This window comes from Crinia signifera, chromosome 6 (assembly GCF_055691185.1).
Source record: "Crinia signifera chromosome 6, ASM5569118v1, whole genome shotgun sequence".
NCBI lineage: Eukaryota > Metazoa > Chordata > Amphibia > Anura > Myobatrachidae > Crinia > Crinia signifera.
The window spans coordinates 241518203-241525762 of record NC_139222.1 but is presented as its reverse complement, the minus strand read 5'-3'; positions in this window follow the sequence as shown (position 1 = coordinate 241525762).

Here is a 7560-nt window from a genome sequence, read left to right as displayed (position 1 = left end):
TAGCAATTGAGCACCATCTGGTGGTCATTGCAAAGCAATGACACTGATTTAAAAAAAAAAAAAAAAAATCACTTAAGCATACAGATTTATGCTAATTATATGCATAATGAGCAATCACTGTCATTATTTTCTTAGTTTGATTTGTTTATGTCATGTTTGTATTGTTTTGCAGGGCTGCCTAGCTACCAACATGTCCCCCGGGCTGGCGCCACATCATTTCCGGTTTTTAAAGCTGGAAGTTCATTTGGGGGCCCGGTCGGAGGGCAGATGGAGGGACAGGAGGGGGGGAGGCCTGGACTGCACACCTTAGCTCCTAATAATGGGATATGCTACCTAACTGAGACTTAGGGGGAAATTTACTAAGAATACGAATACAAAAAATTGTATTTGTATTCTTGCTACGAATGAATACGACTTCATACTGTACGTCGTATGCAAAGTCGTGTTCCGGAGGGGGATTTACAAAGCAGTCAAATACGACTGCTTTGTAACCCTCCGATGTCGTATTAATTCGTATTAACGGCCGTATATACGGCAGCTAATACGAATTAGTGAAGGCAGTCTGCACAGATCAGTCAGATCCGTGCAGGCTGCAAGGTGTAAAAAAAAATTGAAAAATAAATAAGTAATAAAAAATCAGAAAGCCCTACAAATAGGGGTTCCCCGATTTTTTAAAACCAGCCCCAGGCTCCTGGTCCGGTGCTGGTTCCCAAAATACGGGGGAAAAAATGACTAGGGGTCCCCCGTATTTTAAGAACCAGCCCCAGGCCAAACCAGCCAGCAGGGTAATGTCACAGCCGGGGGACACTTATTATATAAGGTCCCACGGCCAAAACATCACCCTACCGACCAGTCAGCCTGGCCAGGGGCCCTGGGGGAGTGGGGACCCCCCCCCAATAAAGGGGTCGCCCCCCCCTCCAGGACTTACCTGACCAGGCTAAAGCCTGGTGCTGTCCTCGATGCCCTAGGGCGGTGGGCATCGAGCTGATTTCAGTGTAAAAAAATAGAATAAAAAACTATTGTTTTTTTACTGTTTACAGCAAGCCTCCCCCGCAAGCTGACTCTTGGAGAACCACAAGTCCCAGCCTGCGGGGCATTAAAGGGCCCACTGGCACTTGTAGTTCCACAGTAAAAAAAATAGTGAAATAAACACACACTGACACACAATAAAAATAAAACTTTAATACATCCAAAGCCCATACATACTGATACTTACCTATCTTGAGCCCGTAGGTAGGTCCCTGGGTCTTGGTCTGGTTCCTTGTCCTGGTCCGGATCCATGTTGGCATTCGGCTCCATGTCGATGTCCATGTCGGCGGTGTCTGACGGCGTCCATCCGGTTCCGAAGAAATCCATGGGGGACCTGTGGAAGGAAATCCAACTCACCCAGGTCCTCCTGTGAAGATCTGTCATCTTGATACGCCGTAGTCCTGGTCTTCTGTCATCTTCTGTGACATGCCAGCGACTCCAGCAGCTCCCCTCATCGGACTGATGAGAGGCGCAGAGATCTTTCATCTTCCTCGCCTCTCCAGTGAATGATTCTATTGGCCACCTAGCAGCCAATCAGGAGCTGAGAAAGTCGGCTATATGCAATCCCTATATATAAATAGTGACAGGGAGAGGGCACTCCAATAATGAGAAACACTGTGCCGGGGTGCTACACTGGGGGAACAGGTAGATGCAGGGCAGAAAGTGGCACACGCTCGGACTTGCAAAAAGAGATGACAGACACACTGATCTGTATCAACGTTTCGGGGGTTTATTCCGTTGTCAAGATATATATATATACACAATATCTCCAGCCCACCCACCGGTTAACCCGTTAACTGCCGGTCATCGACGTTTGTTTGTATGCCTGCTCTGCCGCCATCATGGAATCCTGGCAGTAAGCCCAGCCTAATGTGCAGACGCTGGCAGAAGTTTCTCACATCAGACCCCCGTCCAGCACCACCCCACTGTCAGCTGGCTTCCTCCAGGTCACGTAATGCCGGAAGCACATCACACTTCTTAGCTGGCCAGTCAGGTTCCAGCCATCACAGTTACTATAGAGATAAAACATAAACATAAGCATCATTATAATACCAATACATTTAAAACCAAAAGTTCAAAAAGACAATGTGAAGAAAAAGGAACCTACAATAATCACATTCTTAAATACTTTATAAATGTCATAAAACATTGCAACCATAGGTGACAGCTACATACTGTATATGATTTATAGCTTATAGGAAACACTTTTGGGGGCTAAAGTATTTAACTTAAAGATGCAACAACTCTCTTTTTGCTTGAGAATCTTGTTTCTATCCCTTCCTCTCAATAAAGGTGGAACATGATCAATCAGCATAGTCCTTATGCTTGCTATGCTGTGTTTAAAGAAAAGACAGTGCCGAGCTACCGGCTGCTCCGAATGTCCCTTATCCAGAGCCTGATGGATTGCTGACCTATGTTGGGCCATACACTCCCTAAAGGTACGCTGCATCTTCCCAATATGTTTATGACAAAGGTAGTAGTACAAGAGATAGAGAACTTTATAGGAATTTTTGCCCAGGTAAGGGGGTGACAAAAAGTACCTCCAACCGCCATAGACCTGTACCCTAGGCATAAAATGACAACCATTTTGTTTACTTAAGAAATGTGCAGGTTGTGTACGTTCCCATCCCGTGATGCCTAATTTTACCACTGCATCATTTATACTTCTACCACGAGTGTAACTTGGGAGAAGTTTAGTTCCTTGTATTAAAGGCAAATCCTTGTCCGTTGATATAATGGGCCATAGTTGTTTCACTTTTTTAGTATTAAAATTAGAATTAACAGTATATTTGTTAACCCAGGGTACCTTTTGTAAATTTGATTTTTTCTACAGTATACTCTTTTGGCTGTAACAGCTGTTGTCTTGGGATAAATAATACCTTATCCCTCAACAGAGGCGTAACTAGAACTTTATGGGCCCCATTATTGTTCTATGTATTGTATTGCAGCTAAGAACAATAGGATAGCCATGGCTAGCCATGGTGAGCCACGACCTAATGATAAGATAGATGAAATGGGCTCCTACTCAGGCACCGGAGCGCCCCAGGCGGGGGGAAGGGGAGTGCCCCGGCGCTCAATCGCTCACCTGCTCCACAGGAGGGGTCGTCCCGGCACTCACCAGTGTTGCTCCACATGGTGGTGGTGGGGGTAGTGCCGTGCAATGCGGCACTGGCCGCCGCAATGCTCCACAGGAGGGGTGGGCTTGCTGGGTGAAGTGATGTGGTGCGCGGCGCCGTGAGGTTCCAGGGGAGGTGTGGCTTGCCGGGTGATGTGGCGCCAGAGGGGGGTGGTGATGCAGCGGCCCCGAGTCGCTCCAGGGGGTGGGGGGGAGTTGTGGCCGCAACCGGCGCCGCTCATCTCCATCCAGGGGGGGAGGGCAGCTCCAAACTGCCGCCCTCCAGTGGCCGGCGCCCTAGGCAAATGCCTAAGGCTGCCTAGTGGTAGCGCCGGCCCTGCTCCTACTGTACTGCTGGTAATCTGGTGCAGGAAAGTTAGGCAGGTAGGGCAGCGTCTCATCTGTCAATCTTTTTACTTCAGAGTTTTGACTCTAAAAATAATTTTAATACATTTAATAAAATATATTTATCATATCTCCTTTGTATTTTTCTTATGATTTTTAGAGACAAAACACTGAAGTCTGACAGGTGAGGTTCTGCCTTAGCTAACTGCACCTCAATGGTAAAGCTTCCGTTGCACATGAGGTGTGGATAGTGTAGTGTGATTAGACAGAGAGTGCCAGCAGGGATATAGAGTCAGAGGAAGCAGAGGCAGAGAGAAAGGCAGTGGGGACGTAGAGAAAGAGACAGCGGGCACCTAGAGGCAGCGGAGATGTAGAGACAGAGGCAGCTGAAACATAGATACAGAGAGCGACAGCTGGAACGTAGAGACAGAGAGGGACAGCTGGACTGTAGAGACAGAGAGGGACAGCTGGAATGTAGAGACAGAGCGGGGCAGCTAGAACGTAGAGACAGAGAGGGACAGCTGGAACATAGAGACAGAGAGGGACATCTGGAACGTAGAGAAAGAGAGGGACAGCTGGAATGTAGAGACAGAGAGAGGCAGCTGGAACGTAGAGACAGGCAGAAGGGGCATGGAGACAGAGGTGGTATGGAGATAGAAATGACATGGAGATAGTGGTAAAAGGGGCATGAAGACAGAGGGGGTACAGAGACAGAAAGAGGGGGCACCGAGGAAAGTACAGAGGGGGCATGAAGGCAAAAGCAAAGGGGGCACCGAGGCAAGAGCAGAGGGGGCACTGAGGCAAGGGCAGAGTGGGCATAGAGGCAGAAGGGGCATGGAGAAAAAGGCAAAGGGGTTTTGGAGACATAGACATGGGGCACAGAGACAGAGGCGGCATGAAGACAGAAGCAGAGGGGAGCATGGAGACAGGTGGAGGGTGCATGGAGGCAGAGGGGTATGGAAACAGGCAGAGGGGTACAGAAACAGGGGCAAAAGGGGCATGGAGGCAAGGGCAGAGTGGGCACAGAGACAGAGGGGGCTTGAAGAAAAAGGCGTAGAGGGGGTATGGAGACAGACAGCGGGCATAGAGACAGAGGGGGCATGAAGACAGAGGTAGTGGAGCATGGAGACAGGTAGGGGGGGCATGGAGGCAGAAGGGGCATGGAAACATGCAGAGGGGGTACAAAGACAGGGGCAGAAGGGGCACGGTGGCAGAGGGGGGTACAGAGAGGGGCAGAAGGGGCATGGGGAAAGAAACAGAAAGTGTCATGGAGACTGAGGGGAAATGGAGAAAGAGGGGGCATGGTGATGGAGACAGGGGGCATGGAGGAAGAGAGTGCACAAAGGCAGGGGGCATGGAGATGGGGAGATATTGTCAAGGAGGCAGAAACAGCAGGTGCTTGGCTGCAGACCACCCTCCCCCAGCCCGGACCCGCACAGGCATGTAGTAGTGCTGTCCGGGGACTGTTTGACTTACCTGGACAGCTGGTTTCCTGCTCATATTGTGCGGTAGGGTCGATGCACGTGTTAGCCGCATGACTCGCAAGATGATGAGATCATCATCTCCCGAGTCCCTTTACAATATGCAGCTGCAGCGCAGTACTGGCAGTGCTGGCACCCCACACGGCATACACTCACAGTGCCCCATAGCAGCTGCATCCCCTGCGCCCTCCATAGTTACGCCACTGTCCCTCAAGCTATCTATCTCAGCTCTAGGATACCCCCGATTTACACATTTTTCTAACATGGCCTGTAAGACATCTGGGACCAAATCCGGAATTGAAATAATTATTTTTACCCACAGCATCTGGAAGTAGGGTAACCCCCTGCATAGTGGGATTGGATGAAAACTTTCATCTCTCAAAATGGTGTTCCTAGCTGTTATTTTGGAAAATAACGAAGTTTCTATTTTATCTTGTTTAATACAGATGGATACATCCAAAAACTCCACGTGCTATCAATCAACTGTATGAGTAAATTTCACCACACTGCCAATGTGGTTATGCTCCTCAAACAGTTTCTACTGCAAATTGATGTCCCCTCCCCAAAAAATGAGGAGGTCATCCAGATAACTTTTGTACAAAAGTATTTATTTTTTCAAACTGCCATTGCTATAAAATAGTTTTTGTTCGACATGATGCATAAATGCATTTGCATATGCCGGGGCCACTGAGGACCCCATGGCACAACCAGCCAACTGGAAAATAAAATTTTTGACAAAATAAACATAAGGAGGTAAAGAAACAAGGATATAGACGGACCAACATAATCAGAATTTTCAGTTATAAGCTGGCTTACCGCCTCCACACCTGCATCATGAGGGATGCAGGTGTAGAGGCTAGTCACGTCTGCTGTACAGATAATCAACATTAATCGTCAGTGACTCAAGAACACATAGTAATGCCGTAGTGTCCTTTAAGTAGGAATCCAACCTCTGTATACATGGATTTGCTATGGTAGCTGTCCAAGTACAGATGGAGCCGGGCTCCCTCTTGCTGGCGAATCACCAGACTGTCTCCGCTGGCGATCCGCCAGCAGAGAGGTGTTCCATCTGACTGAGACGCGCGTGCGTCTCACACGCACGCGCGTCTCAGTTTCCTGGCGGCGGGGCGACGGGAACCCTGTCCGTCTCCGCTTCAGGGAGACGGACAGGGTTAGGGGGTGGGGACCCCGGGTGACTGACGACAAGCCGGCGGGGACCCGGGGGAAGTGGCGGGGACCCGGGGGAAGCACCGTCGGAAGGGGACGCACGCGCATCTCGTGCGCGCGCGTCCCCTTTCGCATATCAGATGGCGCCTGGCGGGGGGTGGCGGCTGACGATTCTGCCGCCATCCCCTGCAAAGACCAGGCCGGCTCCATCTGTATATTGCTACCGGTTAAAGTAATGAGCCACATGATGAAATTATTAAGTTAAATACTTTAGCACCCAAAGGGCTGAATGAAACACTGGGGCTCCAGTGTTTCCTATAAGCTATAAATAATAAATTAATATATGATACTTTTGTACTTTTGGTTTTAAATGTATTGGTATTATAATGCTGTTTATGTTTTATCTCTATAGTAACCGTGACTGGCCAGGTATGAAGTGTGATGTGATTCCAGCATTACGTGGCCTGGAGGAAGCCAGCTAGCGGCGGGGCGGTGCTGGATGGGGGTCTGATGTGAAAGACTTCCGCAGGCGTCTGCATGTGCAGCTGGGCTTACTGTCGGGATTCCATGATGGCGGCGGCAGTGCAGGCATACAAACGTATATGTTATTTGTGTCCCTGATGATGAAATATGCACCTCCTAACAGCGTAGGACCATAATAAAAGTTACTGTTCTTAACTTTTTTCCCCACTTCAATTATGTTACACCAGGGGTGGATTAAGGTCTGTGGGAGCCCTGGACAACAAACTTGTGGGGGCCCCTATCAATAAAAGTGATACAATGATGATGTTGTACAGTACAACTGTAAACGTTTAATACAACATCATGTACAGTACCTCTGTAAAAGTTTAATACAACATGAACAACCGTTCAAAAAGAAAACCATGATTACATATATCACAACTTGCAAGGTACTTCTGCATTCCAAACTGCACAGGGGTTAAAAATCCTACTTTAGTCACCTGCATGCTGAGCCCCCGTTTTTTTCCGAAATTCAAAAGGTTCTTACCTTCCCAGATCATGTGTGCAAGGAGTTGCATTGCTAACCCTGCCTGATGGCTATTGATAGTACTGCTGCTCAGCCACTGTCTCAAGGAGCAATTCAGTTGGGACAATCAATGTGCACACACGCTGCATCCACGCTAGAGATGGGTCGTTCGCGAACAAACCAGATCTTTTGAACGGATCCCATTCAAGAACGAATGAGCTGCCGATCCCAAAAAGGTGATCCGGTTCAGTTTACAATGCATTTTCCTGATCTCGGTGCTGCCACCTGTGGCAGCTGAGATGTACTACCTCTGTAGACTGAGTACAATGCTGTGACTACAAGTGATAGAAAGATTAGCTGCTGCTGCCAGGGATGGACAATCGGTGCAGACGCCATCGATGGTTGCCATCGATGGTGATTCTGCACCCAGCCAT